Consider the following 25,834-nt stretch of genomic DNA (forward strand, 5'->3'; position numbering starts at 1 on the left):
GGTGGAGACTGAGAGATGACCTCCAACACTCTCAGCATAAGGTCAATGTCTTCAATCTATGGATCCTGTTCCAGCTCCATGTTTGTCACTTCAATCAGTTGCTCAATTGCTGGGCAAGTTCTCAATCCTGCATCTTTTCACCGTCTTCCTCAGCTGCTGGTTGTTCTAACTCCTCAACCTGTATGGGCTGTTTTTTCTCTATCATCGTGCCTTTCGTTTCCTCTTCCTCCTTTTCATACTTCTCTTCTCTTTCTCTCCTCCTCAGCTCTTGCTCTTCCTACAAATTATTCTCTGTCTCTTGCAACTTTAGTTCTGCTTCCTGCAGCCTTTTCTTTTCTCTCTTCCTTCGCTTTGCTCTCTTTATCTGCTGCTCCCTCTTTTCTTCCATTGCCAAAGCTTCTTTCTCCAAGAGAGGATCTACCTTCATATTACGACTTTTCTCTGCCTCTGTATCCTCAACAACCTTCCTCTTTCCCTTGTCCTGCATTGGGTCGTTGCTTATTGCTTTTGTTGTTGTTGCTTCCTGCACTGTTGTTGCCTGTAGAGCAGCTTTCCAAGTTATTACTATACTGACCAGTTCATTGAGTCTGGAGGCATTATAACAGTACCTCCAAGGGTGTTCCTCCACCTAATGAAATTTCTCGTGGATCCATAGAAAGTACACTCTCACGCAGTGGTCCTTTCAAATTCCGTGAGGATCATACAGATTAAATTCTTTGGTGCCAAACTCTAATCTCAATATCTCCTTAGCTTCGACATCTGCGTCTTTCAAGCTCTTAATCTCGTGCAATCTGATCTGCAAAGGAAGAGAAACCCATGGCGCTTTCTTCTTCCTATGCAGTCCTTTTGATAACCCTGTGGAGAGGTGATATGAGACCTCTTGCATGACTAGCTTGTCTGTGGCATACCTTGGTAGAATAGGCAAAGGCTTCTCTCCGCCAAACACTCTGATGAAGGTGCCACCGAGTGAGGCATACCAATATGCAATGTTTAGTATCACCTCCATTTCTTTTCAGGACATGCAAGGTAGATCCTGCTCAAATATAAGCTTGTACAATGTGATTATGAAATGGTTAGTTAGCGTTGCCATTACTCCTTGGTAACTATAATCAGAAATCAACTTGCAATAAATGTTGACGATAGTATCCTTTGGTGTCCATGTCTAGCTCATGCCAAGAAAATGTTGCTGAGCACATATTGCATCGAGTAAGCATGTGAACATGTATAATATCGCTTGCTCATTCTTGGGCGAATTCCTGATGTTAGTCACATGGATTTTCAACTAATGAGCCAACAAATCTGACTAGTTGAATGGCTTCCCATCACACACCAACTGGTCCAGTACAGCTACCCAACCTTCAGGATAGATTTTTGTGCTCTCTTGACCATATATTAGGCATGCAAAGATGATCAAGAACTGATAAGCCTTCCTGAGAGACTTTGTATTGTAAACATGATTGGGTGTCTGTTTGAACTTTGACGGCTCTTTCACCTAATACTTGACGATATCTCTAGTGTTCACAAAGTTATGGGTGGCATAGAAAAGTGTGTCCATGTGCTTCAGTGGTTGAGGTAAATGATACATTTGCTGAAAGTTCTTCGCCCTGAAGGTGGCAAGCTCAATCCCGCTGGCACTGCTCAATGCCATAGTCTCTGGATCTGTGTGTGAGACAATCTAGCTGATAATGTCCACACATGGGAAGGCAGGGTACTTGCATGTAACCTTGTATAAGCCTGACCGTTGGATACTGATAAGTCATCCTTGAACTCCTCTGCAAAAGTGTCTTTGATTTGTTTCCATGTCAACTTTGTGCCCTTCCCAATGAATAAATGAGTGTCTGCATAGACTAGTAGATCAATGGATATTTGCTCAATTGCTTCCCCAATAATGCTCTCAGCGGTTTTCTTTGATGCAACTCTCTTGGATGCCATGTTAATTGTAACTGCGTGAGAGATGCTCAACAATTGCTGTACTTGTGGGACAAAGAGGACACTCATGGCAAGAAAATGTCAGCTCAGAAACCAAAGCAACTTCAACACAACATCAAGCAACAAACCTAGCTCAAGATGGGAAGGACTACCCAGTTCTGGTTGGTAGGGGTCACTGGTTGAATGTGGTACTACGCATTGCGCAGTCCCAATAGTCAGTCGGAAAGCTTTCTAACTGGAACTACGCAATGCGCAGTTCAGTTAGGGGCTAAGGCCGAGAGAGACTGCGCATTGCGCAATCTTAGTGGCGAAGCTGGGAGGCTGATTCCTGGAACTGCGCAGTGCATAGTTGGAGCCAAGCCAGGGAAACTTATGTGCAATTCCAGAAGCCAAGGTAGAGGCCTTGAGCTTCTAGAATGCGTAGTGCATGTAGTAAAAAGTGAGATCCGGGCAAGGGGAGCTCAAATCTGCCCAAGGGGAGTGTGAAATCGAGCAGATCTAAAGGATGGTGTGATGTTGAGTGCATATTTGACTAAGTGAAGATGCATGCAAGTGAAACAAGTGTAGGAATCAGTTAAATTGAAGGAAAACGAAGCATGTGAAGAGAGTCGCCATAATGACAACTTTTAGTGCAAAAATAGGGTAATGCATGCGACACTTGGGAAAGACAATATAAAACTTGAAACAACACTTCTATAGGCTAAAACAAGTTAAAATTCCAGCATTCACTCCAAGAAACAATTGAAACAACACTCTCACAAGCTAAACAACAAAAAACGACAAAAAAAACAGCAAAAGACTAGAAAATCAAGATGCACCCATAAAAGTGACGATGATCACACCGAAGGTTCCTTGATATCCTCGGGAATGCTAGAGATCCAAGATAGAATGTGCAAATGAGCTTTGGCAACGTCGATTAAATAGGTTTGGTTAATTTAGGGTTTATGACGTGAAGGTAAAAAATCAAGGAAAAAGCGATACTTGACGATAATTTTTAAAATAACTCAAGTGCCTCCTTCAGGTTGCTAAAAATAGATCCTTATTTTTAGGGAGGCTTTTTTCGCTTTTTTTCTCTTTTGCTTTTTCGAGAAAAACTTCCATGCATTGCCTAGAGATATTGCGCAGTTTTGGGAAGGGTTGGGCAACTCTTCAGCTCATACACTGAGCAACGTTTGAGGAGAAAGGCTTCTGCACAATTTTTGGGTTGAGTGGCTCTGGCTTACCTCTGATGCTCTGCGCAATTTGTTAAGTGTGAAGCCAAATTCATGGAGGATTCTAGATCAGATCTTCCTAGATCTCCAAGATTCTAGATCTCTCTACACTGCCATTAGTTTCTAGAATCACATGCAGGATTCTAGATCCTCCTACACTGCTAGTGGTTTCTAGGTCATTCCAGATCTCCATCTGAATCACATACAGGATTCTAGATCCTTCTTCTACCTATATAAATTTGTAATTCTCTGGCCAAGGATAGCAAGCCAAGGGCCAAGCCTGTTATGTAATGCAAAGTGATTTCTGTTCTCCAGTTATTGTTTTATCTATTCCGTTGTTTTTGATTGAGTAATCTTGTTGTTTCTCCATTTGTTTGTCTCTGTGAATTATTCTTTGCTATTGCCGTCTAAGTCTCTGAGTATAAATCTGTTGTGTGTTATGTATGCTCTGGTCTAACAAGTGGTATTAGAGCCAGAGGTCTCGAGTTCGAAACACATTGGGCTTGCGTTGGGGAGGAGATTGTTGGCTCCCCATTAATGGCAGTGTAGAAGGTCAACGCTCATGTGCTTAACACTTTCGTGTTTACTAACACCTACGGGTTTTGGTGTAATGGAAATCGTGACTCCAACGACTGGTATCAGAGCTAGGGTCAAATATCCACTGTGCAAGTTGCTTAGTGCCATCGCCTTGCTCTGGCAGTGTTCGTTAAAACGTTTACTATTACCTTTGGAGCTGTTGAAGGATCTGTCCAGGAAATAGATGAGGAACGCTGGGACTAAAAGATAGTTGCTGCAAGAAAAACAAGGTCGTGGATCTATGTTGAAACGTGTTGCTGGAGTTTGAAACGTGGAGATCCGTGGAGTTTGGAGTTGAAACGTGGTGTTCGTAAGTTTTTTTTCACATCAAGTTTGCACGTATACGTGAAGTTTTTTCTCAAACCAACATATGTATGTGTGAAATGTGAAAAGGTTAAAACATTATATATGTTTTTATATTTATTATGAAACATATATAATTATATGTTGGAATTTTGAAAAGCATATTTTAAAAGAAGCAGGAATTTTGAAAAGGGTATTTTAAAAGGAGGAAAGTCATTATTACTAAATTTTAAAGAGTAATAATTAAAGTTTTATTTTTAAGTGGAGTTTTTTGTGTTTTGGGGCGTGAATTTGATTGAAAATGGAGACAACGGTTACATATATGGAGAAGTTGAGCGGGGCTAATTTTCCCTATGAAAATCACAAATGGAGGATATATTGATTTTAAAGGATCAGTATTTGCCGATTGAGAGCACAACAAAGAAACCCTCATCGATGACAAATGAAGAGTGGAATAAGCTAGATAGAAAGGCGATAGCAATAATCCGCCAATATTTAGCAAAGAATGTTTATTTCAATGTGTCTGGAGAAAATACGGCAAAAGGATTATGGAAGAAGTTCCATGATCTATATGAGAAGAACACAACATCAAACAAATTTTTCTTAATGAAGAAGCTTTATAATATCAAAATGAAGGAGGGTGCTTCAGTTGCTGAGCACTTGAATGCATTTAATATTATTACTAATCAACTTGCCTCTGTTAAAATCATTTTAGATGATGAAATTAGAGCTATTTTGCTAATGTGTTCTATGCCAGACAGCTGGGAAAATTTAATTGTAGCTATGAGCACTTCAACAACTACAGGGACCCTGAAGTTTGATGATGTCAACAACAGTTTAATGAATGAGGAGTTGCGATGCAAGTCAATTGCAGAAAACCAGGGAGGAGAGGCTCTAGCTCTAGCTAATCATGGTAGGAGAATGGATCGAGGCCGGCAAGGGCGATCAAGATCGAGAGGCTGATCAAAATCAAGGAGAGGAAGGATCATTTGCTTTCATTGTGGAAAACTCGGGCACATGAAGAAAGAATGTTGATTCTAGAAGAAAGGACAAAAGGATCAGAGACCATCTAGTACAAATCACAAGTCATCCAGCACAAATGAAGGTGAGACTACTGCTGTAGCCACAGATGGTGATGTGTTGTTTACTATTTCAGTAGAGGATGCATGTGTATATACATCTAGTAGTAGCTTTGATTGGATCCTTGACTCTGGAGAATCTCACCATGTAACCCCATGCAAAGATAGTTTTGTTTCATATAATCCCGATGATTATGGTAGAGTGCATTTGGGGAATAATAATTTTTGTAGTATTGTTGGAGTGGGAGATGTCTAGATCAAGATGAAAGATGGACAAGATATATTGTTGAAACAGGTCAGGCATGTACCAGAAATGCACATGAGTTTAATCTCTATGGGACGACTAGATGATGAAGGCTATTCCACAAGCTTTGGAAAAGGAGGCTGGAAAATTAGCAAAGGTGCATTGGTCGTGGCCAAAGGATCCAAGACAGGAACATTATACACATTGAAGGCATTGATACGAAAATTAGATTTGGTTGTCGTCACAAAAGAAGGAAACACAGCAGATCTGTGGCATAAGCGTTTGGGTCACATGAGCGAGAAGGGCTTAAAAATCCTTGTTGGTAAAAATTTATTGCCAGGTTTGAAATCCTACAATCTTGATCTTTGTGAGCATTGTATATATGGTAGACAAAGAAGGGTTTCATTCCTTATAGGTGACCATGACAGAAAGAAAAATGTGTTAGAATCGGTACACTCAGATGTGTTTGGGCTTGTTAATGTCAAATCATTAGGAGGAGCATCATATTTTGTAACATTTATAGATGATGCATCCAGGAAGTTTGGGCATATCCTATGAAAAATAAAAATGAAGTGTTTGGAATATTTCAAAAATTCCATGTTGCTGTTGAAAGAGACTAAAAAATTGTTGAAGTGTTTAATAACAGATAATGGTGGAGAATATTGCTCAAATGCATTTAAGGAATATTGTAACAGGTTTGGCATAAAGCATGAGAAGACTGTGTCTGGTACTCCTCAACAGAATGGTGTTGCAGAAAGGATTATCGCACCATTATGGAAAAGGTGCGAAGTATGTTGTCCAATTCCAGTTTGGAGAAGAATTTTTGGGCTGAAGCAGTCAGGACCACTTGCTACCTCATAAATAGATCTCCAACTACAACCTTGGATGGCGGTATCCCTGAAGAAGTTTGGACTGGTAAGAATTTGAATTATTCTCACTTGAAAATCTTTGGATGTGAAGCATTCGTACATATTCCCAAAGAAAATAGAACTAAGCTAAATGATAAATCTATGAAATGCATTTTTGGGATATGTGGATGAATATTTTGGTTATCGTCTATGGGATCCAGTGAAACATAAAATTATTAGAAGTAGGGATGTTATGTTTAATGAGTCAGAAATGTTCAAGAGGACTGTAGGTGAGTTGGAGGTCAAGAAGGTTATTGACAGGTTTGAAGAGCAGCAGGAAAACATACCACCAATACAAGAAAATGAACATCAAATACAGGAGCATGAAGAACAACAAGTAGAAAATGATGAACAACAAGAAGAAGGAATCTTGTAGGAACCTTTACAGGAGATTCAACTTGATAATGCACCACCACAGTTGGTTCGCAGATCTTTTAGGCCTCATAAGCCTTCACAAAGATATCCTCCTTCAAACTATATTTTGTTGACTGATGAAGGTAAACCTAATTGTTTTCAAGAAGCTTGTAAAGTCGACCACAGTAAAGAATGGAAGAAAACAATGGAAGAAGAAATGAACTCTTTGCAGGAAAATAAAACTTGGGAGTTGGTAAACCTCCCAAAAGGTAGAAAGGCTCTACAAAACAAATGGGTGTACAAGATTAAGCATGAAGGTGACAAAAAGAAGGAGAAGTATAAAGTAAGGCTGGTGGTGAAAGGTTTTGCCCAAAAAGAAGGTATTGACTTCACTGAAATTTTCTCACCTGTTGTTACAATGTCATCCATTAGATTCATTCTTGGTCTAGTTGCTGCTTTAGACCTAGAATGTGAACAGTTAGATGTAAAAACTGCATTCCTTCATGGTGAAATGGAGGAAGAAAATTATATGGACTAGCCAGAGGGCTTCATAGAAAAAGGCAAAGAAGGCCTTGTTTGTAGGTTGAAGAAGAGTCTCTATGGGTTGAAACAGGCACCTTGACAATGGTACAAGAAATTTGTTTCATTCATGTTGGAACATGGTTTTTAGAGGTTGGAAGCTGACCATTGTGTCTATATCAAGAGGTATGATCAAGGAAAGTATATCATATTATTGTTATATGTGGATGACATGTTGATTGTTGGGCATGATAAGAATAAGATCAATAGGTTGAAGAAAGATTTGGGTAGAAAATTTGCAATGAAGGATTTGGGACCAGCACAATAGATATTGGGCATGCGGATTATGCGTGACAGGAAAAACAAAAGGTTGTGGCTGTCACAAGAAAAATATATCAAGAAGGTGCTTGACAGGTTTAATATGAAGGATGCCAAGCCAGTTGGTACACCCCTTGTAGCCCACTTCAAGCTGAGTACTGAATTATGTCCTAGTAATGACAAAGAGAAAGAAGAGATGAGCAGAATTCCTTATGCTTTAGCAGTTGGCAGCTTAATGTATGCCATGGTATGCACACGACCAGACATTGCATATTCAGTGGGAGTAGTGAGCAGGTTCCTTACCAATCCAGGCAAACAACATTGGCAAGCAGTAAAATGGATTTTAAGGTATCTCAAGGGTACTAGTCATTATTGTTTATGTTTTGGTCATGATGAGACTGTGCTTGAAGGATTTACAGATGCAGATATGGCTGGAGATATGGATACCAAAAAGTCCACTACAGGTTATTTGTATACATTTGCAGGTGCAGCGGTATCTTAGGTGTCAAGGCTACAAAGAATAATAGCCCTCTCTACAACAAAAGCAGAGTACATAGCTGCAACAGAAGCTTGTAAAGAGATGCTATGGATGCAACGATTCCTAGGAGAGATAGGAATAAAGCAAGACAAGTATGTGCTATATTGTGATAGTCAGAGTACCATTCACTTGGCGAAAAAGCCAGCATTTCATTCAAAAACCAAGCACATTGACTTAAGGTACCATTGGATCCGGCATGTGTTGGAGGAATAACAGTTATCCTTGGAAAAGATCCATACAGATAGGAACCCTGCTAATATGCTCACTAAGATTCTACCACGAAATAAACATGAGTTATGTAGAGGCATGGTAGGACTCGGTGTGACTTAATGACTCTTATTTGGCTTCAAGTGGGAGAATGTTAAGTGTGAAGCCAAATTCACGAAGGATTCTAGATCAGATCTTTCTAGATCTCTAGGATTCTAGATCTTTCTACATCACCATTAGTTTCTAGAATCACATGCAGGATTCTAGATCCTCCTACATCACCAGTGGTTTCTAGGTCATTCCAGATCTCCATCTGAATCACATACAGGATTCTAGATCCTTCTTCTGCCTCTATAAATTTGTAATTTCTCTGGCCAAGGATAGCAAGCCAAGGCCCAAGCCTGTTATGTAATGCAAAGTGATTTCTGTTCTCTAGTTATTGTTTTATCTATTCTGATGTTTCTGATTGAGTAATCTTGTTGTTTCTCCATTTGTCTATCTTTGCGAATTATTCTTTGCTATTGACGTCTAAGTCTCTGAGTATAAATCTGTTGTGTGTTATGTATGCTCTGGTTCGAAACACACTGGGCTCGCGTTGGGGGGAGATTGTTGGCTCGCCGTTAATGGCGGTGTAGAAGGTCAACGCTCATGTGCTTAACACTTTCGTGTTTACTAACACCTGCGGGTTTTGGTGTAATGGCAATCGTGACTCCAACACAATTTCCTAGCTCAAAGCTAGCTATCAACTAGCACTGCACAATTCTTGAGCTCAAGGCTCACTATCATGTTGGACTGCACAATTTCCGAGAGCAAGGTTGGTTGCCCTCAAGGATTGTGCAGTTCTCTAAGGCAAGCCCGGAACTGGATGAAAACCAAATCAAGAGATCGGCTTGTGGGTTAGACAGTAAACCAAGTAAGCAAACACAAGCCAAGATGCAAAGGATGAAGCTCAATCAAAGCACAAGTACCTAGATTAGTGCAAGATGAGCTGCTATGATTTAGAAGGGAGGCTCCAAAACGAAGCATAAGCAAAATTTTGGAGGGTGGTTGTAGCCACTACAATAGTATCTTATGTACAAAATGAAGCTAAAGAACATGAAAGACAAGAGATTTCATAAAATTGCTTCCAACTCTAGCCAAAACCACTACTTTTAGCTAAAACGAGGAAGGCATAAAGATGTCGAGTCTTGGCGAGATCGTTGGGGATAAAGGAGGAGATCATTTGGCAAAATGGATAATATTAAAAATATATTACATTGATATTTAAGGAGAAATTGTGTAATGATATATACATGGAGGGAAAAAGGAAACTAAGATATAACAAGGAGGTGATCAACCCAAATCTTGAAAATAAGAAACATCTCTTTTCCTTGAATAGTGTAAAGAAAAAAAAAAACATAACGAAAATAAGAACAAATTTTCATGAGCTTTATAGTGAAACTAGGCATAATTTGGCCAATTTTAAAAACACCATAGGATGAAAGAGTCTTATCTCTTGAGGCTAAATGGCTTGATGAAAAAAAAACATTCCATTAGATTGTCCAACTTATACTCGCATCAAATTTAAAAGTCAAAATGTTTTTCACAGTGATAATCTTCTTAACCTTTAAACAAAACTATAATGATATTGGAATACTTCTCTTAATACTTTTCTAATATATATAAATAAAATGTTAAAAATTACCAATAATCTTTTACCATTGTAAATTAATAAAAATAATCATCATAACAATATATATAAATATTTTAAAAACTTTTTTAATTATATTAAATCATTTTTTTTATAATTAAATTATTTGTATTTTTTTTTATAATTTCGCACCCGCACCGGCACCCGCACCCGCTTTTAATTTCACGAATCTTATTTGACGTATAATTCACCCATGAAATTTTCGACATGACGTAGATTCAAAGATTCGTCCATTGTATGTGCACTTCCGACCAAGGATCAAAATTGAACACATCAGAGCCCTTCAAAGGGTCTATGGCACGTCAGAGAAGTAGGGAGAAAATTTTACCAGTCCAAAAAAATTTAAAAATTGATTTTTGTCATTTAAAAAAAAAAATTGGAATAATATCTTAAAATTTTTTACGAAGTGCTGTCAAATTGTTAATCTTTTATTTAAATTTCATTTTTCCTGAAATTAGAATTTTAGGAATGTTGAACTTGTAAATTTCTTTTCATGTTAAAACTTAAATCCCATTTCAGAAACTCCCATTTCAAAAACAACAGTTTCCTTTTGAGTCGTTTTTTCTAATTGTGCATATGGTGCAACTTCTTATTAATTATTATGTCACAATTATATTTGGCAGTTTCTCAGTTGCTCCCATTTCAAAAACAACAGTTTATTTTTGAGTTGTTTTTTCTAATTGTGCATATGATGGAAGTTCTTATTAATTATTATGTCACAATTACCATTTGATACCATTACATTTGGTGGTTTCAATTGAGAGCGACTAGATGTCAATATGGGCCATGTATTAGGTCTGTAATTTCACTAGGTTGTGCCTGAAGGCTGCCCAAAGCAAGGTTTGACGATGATTTAAGCTGGAGAGGAGCACAGATTCATCATTCAGCAAACACGTGTCAAGCAAGGTTTAAGCACGATTTATGCTTGGAGAGGAGAACATTCAACAGGCTTCCTAACATACTCGATTTGATTTGTTTGTGGATTCCCAATTCCTGGTATGTTTTCATATTAAAAAAGGAGATACCAAAAACATATACACCTTTGTACACTCTTTTGTTGAATCCTAAACATGTTTGGAATTTTACTGAATTTTTTCATTCATGCAATAAACTTAAATTTGATTGAGCTACTTGTATATTGGCTTGAACGTTATGGTCACAAAAATTTCCTACAAAATTAATCCTTATCTGAAATGGAGCAGGAATATAGGTCTCCTGTTTATCCATTAATGGTAATGGTAAATGCATGCGATTATTAGTTATAGCTCATATCAGACCTGCCTTATACACAACATCCATGGGGTTGTTGTTCCACCATTCTCCTGTGAAAAAATAAAAAGAAATTTGAAAATAATTTACTGTTGTCAATTGAATTGCTCTTTTTTTTTATGCTTTTCATTATAGAAGTGCGACCTGAATATGTGCCCTTCTAAATGAAATTAAGACTTGCCCTTCAAATTTGATCACTACTTCTGACTTCTCCACAGGTCCTCGAAAAGAATCATACTTGAATTTTGATCTACGTAGTGTTAGTTGTGAGGTAATTTTCCTTCTTGATTATTTATTTAAATAATTATTACGTTGATAGTTGCTATTATGGATGTATTTTAAACGGGGATATAGTTGTTATTATTTTATTTATTTAAATAATTATTATGTTGATGGTGGCTATTAGGATGTATTTTAATTGGGGATATAGTTTTTATTATTCTATTTGTAGAAGGCAGTTTATATTGTTTTTTATTTAGTCATTTTTTATTTTTTAATCTTAATTAGCTCATATACAATATATGGTTAATTTTATGGTTTTTTAAATGGAATTGTCACATAAAAATATTAAAAATATTTGTCTATTTATCCAATATACTTATTCGGAAATTGAAATGTTAGACAAAAAAATATATATTTAAAAAAAAAAAAATGTTTATTTACCTAGTGTATTTATTTGGCTAAAACCATTATTAAACAATACTATAAGTTAATACAGGAGCTCTTATTAAATTGTATCATGGATTACTAGAGTATACCATACTATGGATTAATGGAGTATACCATACTATGTACCATTCTGTCCTCCATTCATGCCACAAACAAAAAGATCTCTAGACGGAAGAATGTGCTTCATATTTGACATGGTTCTAATTGTATTTTAGAAACTTTGTATTCCTATATATAAAGAAGATATTAAATTTGATTTATTTAAAGTTTTTGCATTTTCCAATTAAATCTCCATTTTTTCAGAGGTTCTTTTTCTTAACTTGAATGTGTAATAATCTATGTTTTTTAACTCTAAATTTGATGTGTTTTTAGTATTTCTGAGTCTTTAGTATTTTATGTTGATGTTAACTTAAGATATTTAACATTTTTCATTAAATTCTCTAGCTCAAGCTCCCTTTCCTCAACCTTGAATGCATGGTAATCACTTTTCTTCTCCCAATTTGATACATTGGTATTTATATTTCTAAATTAATTTTATATTTGTTGACCTAATTATTTTAATTTTTTCACATTTAAATTAGATTATATATTTTTATACACTAATTTAATATTTAATTTTGTCATAATTTTAAAATTAAATAATACTAATAATTATTATTATAAATATATTTATCCATTAAATAAATATGTCATATATGCTAGTTTATATAACATATATTTATCCATTGTCATATATGCTAGTTTATATAACATATATTTATCCATTGTCATATATGCTAGTTTATATAACATATATATGTTTTAGTTTTTAACATTTAACATTATGGTTTGATTTGAAAATTAATAAAATTTAAAGTGAAATCTAATCAAAATGTTTCTATCTCTACTAAATGATGTTTGGTGTTTCATTGAGTATATAAATATTTTTTTTTTAAATTGCAACTTTATTGTTTCAAAAGCAATGAATCTAACCTCCAATAAAAATATCACGGTAAATCTAATCAAAGTGTTTATTCAAACATATTGATCTGGATCTACAAATGGAAGTTTGGCTGGTGCTGCTTCAATCTAGATCTACAAATCCATTCATCTTTCCAGATTCAATCTGGTTTGCAGGCTGTGGTTCGATCCAATCTGAGGTACGTGCGGTCTGCGATCCGATTTGCTGATATCAGGTGCACACATTCCTTATCTTTTTCTAACACACATCTGCTCATATATTTTCAAGTATGAATAATTCACCACAGCTACCAAAGATTACTAAAGGAATACCTAGCACAATTACTCTACAGAGCCTTTATGAGTATATAGAGTCTTTAGAGAAACGTAAAGAAGAAAGAGAAGTCAAGTTACAAACAGAGTTAGAAGCCATGTTGGATAATAAATTCACATCTCTTGAAGACAAGATCCAAAAACAAATAGAAAATAAAATAGAATTATTAGAGAATAAAATAGAGGCAATGGAGACTAGGTTGCAGGTTATAGAAAAAAACCAATATATGAACCAAACATCCCAGCAAGGAGACGTTGATACGTTAGAGAGTCTTAAAATGAAGGACATGATTAAAGAACTAGAAGAAAAAGTTAATAGCTGCCTCACCCTAAATAGTGTGGTAGGTAAATTAGATATCAAACCAATTAAAGATGAAATGAAAAAGTTGATAGAATTAGACCATGAGCATAACAAAATGGCCTTGAACCTTATAATCTTCGGTTTGAAAGAGGAGGTAGACGAGGATACTTTAGCCTTAGCCCAGATAGAATTACATAATAGATTACAAATTGAAACAACGTGTCTCACAAAAGCAACTAGGTTGGGGAAATTAAATGAGAATAAAGGAAGGCAGATTCGAATAAAGGTGAGCTCTACTGACCATAAGTATGACATACTTAGTAAAACGTCAAGTCTAAAAGGAATGGGAATATTTATAAATGAAGATCTCATTCCAGAAGATCAAGAAAAATTACGAAAGGAGGTTCAAAAGGTAAAATAAGCTAGGAAGGAAGGAAAATGGGCAATAATAAAAAATAGAAAAACCATTATTCGAGATAGAAACCAAAAAGATAGTAATAAATAGCAATTCAACATGCTCCAGATTCTTTCTTGGAACTGTTAGGGCTTTCCATGGAACAAAGGCCTCAAGCTAAGTTGGATATCAAATGATGTTGAAACTTGGGAGCACGAAGAAATCTAAGGCCCCTAACATAGATGGATTTGCACTATGGTCTACCTGGAACAAGCGATCCTCCTATAGAGGTATTGGGGGTATAGCTTGTTACATTAAGAAAAACATCTTCCCCCATGCTAGGATTTATAAAAATGACCCTTACAACCAATATAGCTGGATAGAGATTATTGACATCAATGATAAAAGGACCTACATAGAAATATGTTATTTCCCCCCCATCAATTCTAACTTCTATAAGAAAAAGAATCTAGATAAAAATAGTCCTTACAATGGTTTAGACACTGATATTTCTAGCCTAAGGAATGAAGGTAATATCCTTTTAATGGGTGTTTAATGCTCGAACTTCAAGCAACCAAGCTATTCTTGTAAGCAATCATTCCAACCCTAATTCTGTTTGGTTAGATGAAGACCTTACTCTGGCTAGCCGGTACAAAAGGAGCTTTGAAGACCTCGGGGAGAATTTGTTTGGGTCGGAGCTAGTCAAGCTCTGTAGTGCTCAGGATCTCATAATTTGCAACAGTCTAAAGAAGTGGCCCAATTCTAGCCAGATGACCTGCATCCATGGGCTTGGTAGCAACGTGGTAGACTATGTTATTTTTGATCTCCCTTTATACAACGAAATAATAAATTTTGACATCTTAAACGACCACGAGCCTGACTCTGATCATAGGCTTTTACTTATAACTCTTAATTTTTTCATGCATAGAGATCCCATAGAAGATAATCCTTATAGCCAAAAGAACTTAATCTTTGATAGAAATAAAAACGATCTCTTTCTAAATGAATTAAAAACTAATTTGCTTCCTTTATCTAGTATAGACAACATAGAATACCTCTATCATAATTTTACTACAACCCTCTCATATTCTATTAACAAGTTCTCAATTGAAGTTTCAAGTAATAAAGGAAATAACAAAACCAACCCATGGTATGACAAAGATTGTAAAAGTGCAAGGAGAGCAATTAAGGAAGCTGTTGATGAATCTCTTAAAATTGGCAAGATAAAAATATATAAAGCCCTAACTAAAAGGAAAAAAAGGCAGTATATTCGTAAAAGACAAGAGAATCTCTTACACCTCTCTAAGGTAGCTCCTAAGAAATTTTGGAGGTAGATTCTAACTAGGAAAACTAAAGATAATAATAAAATTTCTTTACACGACTGGAATTCCTATCGTAAAAAGCTTTATGAATCTCCAAATGTCATGGATAACTTTGAAACCCAGCTCACCACGAAAGAAGTTTTCTCATTAGAAGACATTGATTTTGGGGTTAAACGCTTGGAAAATGGGAAAGCTAAGGACATTGAAGGTTACCAAGAATAAATCTTAAAAATTGGAGGTCCCATCCTCATCCCCCACATCCATAAGCTTTTCAATCAAGCAGTCAAGCAAGGGTTCCCTAAACCATGGACTTAGAGCCTCATTATCCCTATTTTTAAAAGTGGGGATACAAATAGCCCCTCTAATTATCGGACATTTATGATCAACCCTCTCTTAGCCAAGTTATATGGTATTATTTTCGAAAAGAAGTTGAGCATATGGCTTGAAAGTGAAGGTAAATGGGCTAAAGGCCAAGCGGGTTTTAGAAGGCATCACTCAACAATGGACCACCTCGTTATGCTTAGGATCATTGTGGAGGAATGCCACAATGATAAATCCAATCTCTTTTGTTGCTTTGTGGACTTTAGAAAGGCTTTCGATACGGTTCCTAGAAACAACCTATGGAATAGATTAGAAGAGCTAAAGGTTCCTTTCGAGTTGAGAGCTGTTGCTATAAGGTTATACGAGAATGTAATTGCCAAGTTAAAGAGCAATGAGGGGTGGTCGAAAGATATTAAGTGTAATATCAGAGTTAAACAAGGTTGCCCCCTCTCCCCTACCTTATTTGGCATTTACATTGATAAGCTAGAAGGTTGTTTAGAGGAAGCAAGCTGTGTTGGCACAATCTTAGCTGGGATAGTCATCATCCTTCTTCTCTATGCTGACGATATTGTTCTTCTAGCAAGGTGCCCATCTGATCTTGATAAGCAACTTAGACTCCTTAAGGATTTTTGCTCTACCATGGGTATGACTGTTAACACTGTCAAAAAAAAAGTTATGATTATCAAATCCAAGAAGGACACTTAAACTAATTTTATGTTTGACAATAGTAACTTGGAGGAAGTGTCTTCTTACAAGTACCTAGGAATTGATATTCATCACAAGCTCAACTGTAACTATAGCATTGAGAAAAGGATTAATGAGGGGGGTGGAAAACTTATTTTGGTCTTGAAAATAATTATAAAACGACAAACCTCGTAATGTGGGATAGAAAGAAGTTCCTCTTTGAAACTTTAGTCACTCCTGTTATCTTATATGGATGTGAGGTTTGGGGTTGCAGCGTCTCTAGAGAATCCTGAAGAAAGATTGAGCAAATCCAGAAGCATTTTATAACACATAACCTCAAGATTAAAAGCGATACACCCTATCCTATTCTCCTTATAGAAGTGGGTCTTTCCCCTATCGAGAGCCTATTTATGACTAGGCTTTTGTTGTACAAACACAAACTCAATAACATAGGAGACCATAGACTTCCTAAGCTAGCTTTAAATTCCAGCCAAAACCACCTAAGGCTCAAACGAGGTTGATATAAAGAAACCAGGGCTTGGTTAAACCATTGGAAGATTGATGAGAATGTTGCATTGCAGAACACTAATAACATTAAAAATATTGTTACTTCTAAGTTCAAAGAAAAAACGTGGTGTGAGAAAGATTTAGCAGCTAAAAGAAAATTAAGATATTACCAGGAAGTCATCAACCCCACCCTAGAAGATAAAAAGTATCTCTCTGTTTTAACTAGCTCAAAGAAGAAAATTAATATAGCCAAGATTAGAACGAACTCTCATGAGCTCCATAGTGACGGGTCGTTGGGCAATTCCCAAAACACCATGGATGGAAAGGATCTGCCATCTTTGTGAGAATATGAACATTGAGGATGAAAATCACTTCCTCTTAAAGTGCCCCGCGTACAACCACATTAGATCTCAGTTTCATAATCTTTGTACAACCACATTAAATCCTAGCCTTTTACGATGAGCTCGGGAGGCTTCTCTTCCAGCTTTTTGAGCATAGGAATAAAATCTTAAATCAAACTAAATAATTCGTTTCATTAGGTCCGATAGACCAAAAAAATTTGGGTCTCAGTGGACACTAACCATCATTATTATCATCAACAAAACTATAATTTTAAATATATTTTTTTTACTTTTAATATTATTTAATTTAAATATTAATAACATATTTATATAAATAATATATAAAATTATTTGCTTTATATTTTATATATATATAAATTGATTTAATTGATTTATTGTAATATATTATTATTTATATATAAAATAATATTTAATATGGTAAATCACCAATCATATATTACTTGTGGAATTTTTTTCCCCTTATAAATTTCATTAAATATTATGATATATGAAATTTGGTTTTTTATATAAAGTATATTAATTTTAGTTTATATAATTTTTTTTAATGTAAATATTTTTATTTATATTCATATTATTTTAATTTGATTTATTTATTTATTTTTAATATAAAAATAAGTTAAAGTAATTTTATTAATTTTTAAATTCAAAGGTGTTTTTTTTTTTTTAATTTAATTATTAATTACTTTTTGTATTTGAAACAAGTACTAAGTAGCAATGTTGCATATTACACTTGTTGATATATCAATGCTTTTTTCTTAATTTTTAATAATTTGATTGGTTGGATAATATAATAATTTTATAATTTCAATTTTTAAATAAAAAAATATTTTGGTTCATTTAAATTATACAAACTTCATAATGGTTTTTCCATATGCCAAAATTTTAAATATTTCGACAAAGACATGTACGAAAAAGTCACACTACTGCAATGATTTTGAAAATTCGATGTACACCACAAAATTGTACAACGCAGATGTATATAGATATATATCAACAGGGCCCTTTCACTGTTAACCTGCATTTCTGTTCCTTTATCAATCGTTGGCTGATAAACCCTCAGTCGCGCTTGATCTCGATCTGTGATCTCTGGTCTCTTTGTCTCTGAGCATTCACTAGCTGCGGACATGGAGAAGAAAGGAGAAACGACTGCTAAGGGTGGGAAATTACGGGTTCGGAGTGATAATTTTTTGAGCCTTCCGCCCAAGCGTGGCGGTGTAAAGGAGAAAATGTTGGCCTCCCTATTCGCACCTTGGACAGGGAGTTCGAGGGACTCTGGGCAAAGCCAAATGGGTAATTAATGTTATGCACTCTTGGCTTCTATTTCTTCTTTTGGAAAATCCAAATCTATTGACTCATTAGGGTATGAGATTATGAATTAATGAATCTTCGTAAGGGTTTTGTAAGGATTGAGCAGAGAAGCTGCTTTCCTCTGAATGTAAGCAAAGCTCTTTCTTTTCAGGCTTGGATGAAGAGCTTGGAGGGAGTGCGCGCAGTCAGGGTCAGGGTGCTCCGTAACCGTGACACCATATTGGTAAGTGGATGCTGAAAATAAAATGTTAATGGACATTAAATGAGTGGGGTTGTATAAATTTATTTTTAGATTTTGGCAAATCAGTTATACAGAGTTAGTATATACAACCCTAATTCATTTAATATCCATGGCAAACCACATATTTGTTGCAATCAGTGAATGCCCTCTTTTGGTTTTCTTGCCATCAGTGAAATCCCTTTTTTGGTTTTCAAGCAACGTAACGCAGCATGTATATATTTGTATGTACAGTTTCTGAGTATAAAATTCTGGGATTTTGCGACATCATCACAGGTAGCAAGTTGCGATGTTAGCTCTGAATATGGATGGTTGACAATCCCCAGAAATGGCCTGTTTTTCAGTCTTCTGCTTTATGCTCTGCTTCCGGCTTTTAGAGGAAATGTGATCTACTTAGCTCTGTTTATTACTGTAGAAGTTTATCCGGATGATTGATGTGCTCTACAATAGGCAAGGAAAAGCTGTTGCGACTAATCACAAAAGTAATATACCCTCATGGTTCTGTTCCCAATGTCAGTAGAAAATCTTTCTATTTGTGATACAATTAACCATTTTACAGAAAGCAGCATCTACCATGTACTTGTTTATAAATATTATGTTTTATAATGGTTCTCGATCAGATGCTATGTTTCAGAGTATTGTATGGTCTGTGAACACGATTTTTATTTTTACTTTAATTTCTTTTATTTTAAGGAAAAAAAAATTGTAATCTCATTTATATTAAAATGATGTATTTATATATTGCATATACGTTTCAAGAATGTATTTATATATTACTCTAATCAAGTAACTTTACATTACGAGTTAGCTTTAGGATAAAACTGATGAAATAGACGGGATATTTTGTCATTTACAAAAGCTACTAAAGAAAGAAATACTCCACCACCAAAAACTGTTAGTGAAATTAAAAAATAAAGCATAAAAACTAATCTGTCCATGCTTGAGCTAAAAAAAGGGACTGACAGAGTAACAAAAAAAAATACATGGCCATCCCAATCCAGTTGATTGCTACACAGTTGAGAGCAAGTAATAACAATAAATATCAGATAAATACATAGCTGTCCATATGCATACAAAATAACAGGACTGTCCATAAATGTCAGCGAAACACTAAACACTGGTAGCTAAAACAAGAGCTATAAACAAAGCCAAAAGAGATATAAAAGAAATATATGTTAATCTACGTGCAAACAGTCTCAGTTTGCACATGGCGCCGGTATTGGTCCCTGGGAGGACGATGAAAGTATTCATATGACTGGTCGTTAATTTGTTTAATTATAACCAGAGATTCTTTTCTAAAAGGAGACCCTTTTTTACTAGCTCTCTGCTGCATTATTCTTTCCACGTAAATATGTGAGCATGAAAACAATATGAAGTATCATTAATAAGCTTGGTCTCAGATATTCTTGTAAACATTAGTGTTATTGAGCTAGTTAATAGATAACATTGATTCCCCAAATATGTATAACTAAGTATAACACCTTTTTTGGCAAACAAAAGCAAGTTTTTGCAGCCAAAATTTTTGTTTGAGTATTTGCCCAAATCTCAACCTCATTTTGACTTTGAAACTGTAATAAGCAGAAAGAAATAAGATTAACCTTCCTCCACTCCTCTGACCATTGTTGATAGAAGCACTATAACCCTCCTCCACTCCTCTGACCATTGTTGATAGAAGCACTATCAAAAAAAGCCCAAGGCTTAGAGTATCAATGCTTTCAGTAAAAATCGCACTAGGGGTCGCAATACCTTTTCCTGAGGGTAGTGACATAAAATGACTAATACCTCGTCTCCAATGTGCATAGAAACTAAAATCCTATCAAGTGAACACGAAATGTATATCTATAGAGATATCTGATAAAATTGGAACATACAGAGAAGATTATCTCTCTAACATTGGAATTGGAATATACAGAGAAGACTAACATGGCCACTGTTCAAGGATGACACACAAATCTAGCAATAGACATATTTTTAAATTTTCTTTTCAAAGAAAGTTGGTGCCATTATATTCATTTTCTTTTGCCGAAATCCCAAATCTCATTTTCTTTTGCCAAAATCCCAAATCTCGAGGAAATTCGCATTGACATAGTGTATTCATTTTCTTTGGCCAAAACCCCAAATCTTCAGTAATTTCCCCTTAACATAGCCTTCACCCGAGCTATTTATCTGCTAACGATGGAATCCCATAATACTGGAGAAGCCTGTATCTCGGTGTATCTTTATCCATTCTGAAACTACCATGAGGCAAAAGAATTTAAAACAAATGCAACTAACGAGGTCACTCTTCGGAATATGAATTCGAGAATGACAGTCAAACCTCAACTTCGTCTGCTTCATTGATTATTCTACTCAATTAATTGTAGGTTGTATTAAATGTAATTGGATTCTGAAATTTGATGAATAAAATTAAAGTTAATTAATTGATCTCGCTCCAATATATTGCATTAAATTTTAGTATATTCCCAAAAACTTCAGGATAAAGATAACTCTGATACACTGAAAGAATCGCATTAACAGAAACTATATTGCATTAAATTTTAGTATATTCCCAAAAACTTCAGGATAAAGATAACGCTGATATACTGAAAGAATCGCATTAACAGAAAGTATAGTTTCTGATCGAAAGATCAAAGTGCAATGAATTAAAAGAGACGTGTTGAAATGATTACACCGAAGTCATTTCCTTATGCTGGGCGTAGCCAAAGCAACCTATCACCTTTTCGGGTGCTTTTTGGTTGGAATTTGGTTGATGAAGCTGCCCAGACTTACGATTCAGCGGCCCGAAAGATCAAGAGGTACGAAGGCCAATTTTTTTTTTTTGATGTGCCGCCCCACATTAAGAGGATGAAATCAATAATGGCAAGGACTCCAGAAAGTTCAGCAAGAAAATGAAATCATACATAACCCAAAACTGGATGGTTTTTTTAGGGTTTCAAAATAGCGAAACCAGATATTCCCAGACCCTAGGCATGACGATCTAGGGTTTCTAAACAGCGAATCGACGTTACAAAGCAGCTACTATCCAAACATTGACAAGAGTGATTCTGGTAACAAAATCACAATTGGCAGGCACACCGTTCCGAGTATTCCATCGAAATAGGTTTTTTATTTTCATCTGGGTAGATTGGGGCTGGCCACAAAATCACAATTGGCAGGCACACCGTTCCGAGTATTCCATTGAAATAGGTTTTTTGTTTTCATCTGGGTAGATTGGGGCTGGCCACAAAATCACAATTGGCAGGCACGGCGTTCCTAGTCTCCAATCGAAATCTGATCTCTCTGACCCCAGGGGGTTAGATGCAAAGTTAACATAGATATCATCCCAGTTGTGAGCAACAAAGAGCTGCTCGTTACAGGCTACGGCACTGAAAATGGCATTTTCCACAATGCACCTGTTCTTCTGAAATGTTCGCTTCGTTGGTGCGCTCGTGGATATTTTTTGGACGGGAACGCGGTGGCAGGTGGCACTATACACTTTTTTAATGATTAAGCAAGATATGTTCCGCACTCCTTGAGCCACAGGCTAGGGCATGCCACCAAATACTTGAATCGGGGTAAATGGGATATACTTCCAAATATTTGAATCTGGGTAGATGGGATCGTAAACCAAAGTCCTAATCATTTGAATTAAGAACACATCTTTATAACCATTGGAAATAAGAATCTACTTTATTTTTTTAATAATGGTGGTAATGGTCAGACTTAATTTAAAGAAGATTCAGATTAATTTTTGTAACTTTTATTATAACACTAAAAGTACATTCAACAATTTGCAAGTCAGATATATTAATTTCTTATGATTGTGGCAAGAACCGAGATTCAAGCTAAAAAAGGTTCTTGAACTACACATCACATCATAACAAGATAATATACTCAATGTGATTTAAACCTTAACCTCAAGTTTCACCCAACAAATCACACATCACTTTAAAACCATACTGTTCGAAATTTTTAAGATGGTGAAAGATATTAGAAATGCATAATTGTGGCTACTGTCATTAAACTCGAGGTACTTTCTATTTTTGGCTCAAAATATGTAAAAATTATTTGGAATTTGATGGAATTATATTTTAATATTTTATATTACATAATTTTAATTGACATTTTTGGGGCAAAGTATTGTAGAAATAATTTGGAATTTGATGAAATTATATGTTAATATTCCATATGACATAGTTTGATTTATTTAAAAGAATCAAGTTTATTGTGTATTGAAAATAATATTTTTATATTTTAAAACTATAATTTAAATAATCTAAAAAAATAATTTATAAAAATTCCTGAAGAGCATTTAAATAATGATTTTTAAAATAATAATTTTAGAGTTTCATCAACTTATGTAATTATAATTTAATTTATAATTATATAGAATATCTCAAATTCATGATTTTAATTAATAATTTATGTGAAATATTTTAAAGTTAAATTAAACTATGTAATTTTCCTTTAATGATAAATCATGTATTATATATGTTATATTTTTTTATTATTATATATTATTTTGTTGTGAATGTTAATTATGTTTATGTTATTTAATAGTTTGTGGATATTAATTATATTATTTAACATATAATCAAATATATTATATTAATTTAGATCTATTTTAATTTCAAATTTATCAAAGGTCAAAAGGATCAAATTTTTTGAAGTGTAAATTTTTAGTGTGAAAAAATCTCTATCAATTTTTGGTAGATCTAGATTTAAAATGGATCTAGGCAAATAGTATATATATATATATATATATATATACATACCATGAAAAAAACCATGAATTGTCAAAACTTAAAACCAACACTATATTATCAACTATTTTACCTCAATTTTATTTAACTATGAAATAGTTGAAGTAAAATAGTTGTTACCAACTATGAAATAAATCAAGAACTATTTTACCTCAACTATTTTCATAGTTAAATATTTTACCTCAATGTTATCAACTATTTTACCTCAACTATTTTCATAGTTAAATATTTTAACTCAATGTTATCAACTATTTTACCTCAACTATTTTCAAAGCCAGGAACTCTTTTAAAGCCCTTACAATGTTGGCTGTAATCCATGCCTTCAAAGCCCACCAAAATCTCCAGCGCAGAGGCCGTTGAAATAGCCTTTCCATCGCAGCAGATATTGCAAGGGGAGGCCGCCATGATATGCTGAATGATTTTGCGCAAAGTTGTTCCCAATTTTTTCAAGGTTTTGAGTAATGATGCGGCCATGGAAGCAAATATCTCCCTTTTTATGTTCCCTCTCTTCGGCGGAAGCCTCCCCCTCATTCTATGGACTTTGCCAGTGGTAGTGGCCGTAGCCGGTCCTGCCATGCGCACACAATAATTATCTACCGATTGCTTATTTCAAATTATGTGACTCACAGTTTGGTTGTTTAATTGTGCTTCCACTCCCAGAAAAGCAAAAAACACCACATTTCTGATAAAGAAGAAGAAACAGCAACAGGGCATAATACGAATGACAGTGGGCCAGAATTTATAACAAACCTGAATCCTAAAATTCCCTCCCTTCTTCCTTTTTCAGTTTTAAACGGAAAGACAAAATAGAAAAATATGAAAACCCGTAGAGGCAGCAATTGATTCAGTTTGCTTTCGATGAATTGTAATGGGAAGGGGAGAGAGCTCTTTAAAAGGTTCGCTGGTTATCAATTTTGATCATTTTCTGCTTTTTCAGAAGCAAGTTGGCTGAGAGTGATTGGCACATGGTAAGATGTACGCGCTTCGGAAATTGGAATGGGCCAACACGGTGAGAGATAGAGGTGGGATAATGAGCCTACGCTCTGGTGGATAGCCATGTCTTCGGTTTGAATTCTCTAGTCCTCTCTCTTCGGTTTGAATCCTCTAGAGGTGATGTGTGCCTTCCACAATTTGAGTCACCTTACTTTTAATTTTAATTCATTGAAAGCATAAAAAAAATTATTTTTTTAATGTCGAAAAGGAAAAAATTACTTTTCATTTCTATATAGATAAATTAAGATTAGTTTTTTAATTTTTATTTTATGTAATTTGACTTAGTTTAAATGTTAAACATTAAATTACAATATTTCTCGTGGATTGGAGAATTAAAAAGTTGAAAGCAATAAAGAATAAATAATTATATAATATTATAATAAATTTCTTTTTGTTATTAAATTTTTAGAATATAGAAAGCAAATATTCATCAATTAAATTTGTAACTTTGAGAGTTGGTTTTCACTCTTAATTTATCTTCATGAATTTGAATCTAAAATTGAATGGAACTAAATTCCACACAAACTAACTAATTTATACTTTATAGGCTTTGTCAAATTCCTATATTTGTGATTGAAAAAAAAATCTTTTTACTACCACGAGCTAGCGTAACTCTCAATCTATCAAATGGTGTAATGTAAACATTGTGTCTTTTTATTATTCTTATCAATTATCACAAAAATCTAACTATATAATCGTGGGTGAAATCATAAATTTTCATTTTTTAAATAATATTTTTGATTGCATAAATATTTTTAATACCTTAAAAAAAATTAAATCACTTAAGTTGGGTAACCATTCTAATAATTTCTAACCAAATTTAAAACAAAATTAGCCTAAAAATATAACAAAAAAACAATTAAAAATTAAAATATTTAAACTATGTCAAATAAAATTATGCAATATCAATGTTAATGTTTATAATTTTAATTAAGTTTTAAATTAAAAATCTTAATCTCTCTTCCATCCTTTTGAAATTTAAATAGTGAAAAAAAACTCAATTCATAATATATTTGAGTTACCTCTTTACCCATATTTATCAAGTTAGTCAGGGAGATTAAATTTATTGAATTGCAAATTTCCTTTAAAGTGTAAAACTTGAGAAGAGTTTGCACCTTGTGAGATTTGATTCCTCTAAGGGTTTGATAGATCTGTCATTAAGATTAATATGTCAACTCTATGTTGATTATGAAAGAGATTAGACATCTCCCTCATACTTAGAAACCCAACATTGAAATGTTTTGACTTTTCCTCCAATTTAGTCCTTGTGAGAGCATGAAAGATGTGGAGTTAAGATGGATCTACACTAGTTTTTAAGTTTTATACATCTCCCTTATAGTAAGCAACACAAAATTCATATGTTTTAACATTTTTTTGTTTTTTTTTTTAATTTTTGTTTCCTTTTACTTAACTAACATTGAAATAATTTTGGGTTATTAATAATTTTTCAAATTTGATGTGCCAACTCCATATTAAGAATTGAATGAATTACACAACTCTCTCATACCAAAGTAGAAGACACCAATAAACATAATATAGATATAACAAGATTTTTTTTCTCACTTTTAATTACTTT

General features: G+C 34.5%; 1 long non-coding RNA gene and 1 other non-coding gene across 3 annotated transcripts; both read left to right on the forward strand.

The window, feature by feature from the left end:
• Positions 1 to 17,952: 17,952 nt before the first annotated feature.
• On the forward strand, positions 17,953 to 19,142 carry LOC149188647 (uncharacterized). Of its 2 annotated transcripts, none has more exons than XR_016256302.1 (3): positions 17,953 to 18,267; positions 18,437 to 18,508; positions 18,758 to 19,142. It is a non-coding gene; the product is annotated as an uncharacterized LOC149188647 (long non-coding RNA). The 2 variants fall into 2 exon arrangements; XR_016256301.1 differs by having other exon boundaries at positions 17,955 to 18,267; positions 18,800 to 19,142.
• Positions 19,143 to 20,395: 1,253 nt separating this feature from the next.
• On the forward strand, positions 20,396 to 20,496 carry LOC149188648 (U6 spliceosomal RNA). The gene has a single exon (XR_016256598.1). It is a non-coding gene; the product is annotated as a U6 spliceosomal RNA (small nuclear RNA).
• Positions 20,497 to 25,834: the final 5,338 nt, after the last annotated feature.

This window comes from Pinus tabuliformis, chromosome 3_1 (genome assembly GCF_031772625.1).
Source record: "Pinus tabuliformis cultivar Carrire ecotype Pingquan chromosome 3_1, CPIR1, whole genome shotgun sequence".
Taxonomy (NCBI): domain Eukaryota; kingdom Viridiplantae; phylum Streptophyta; class Pinopsida; order Pinales; family Pinaceae; genus Pinus; species Pinus tabuliformis.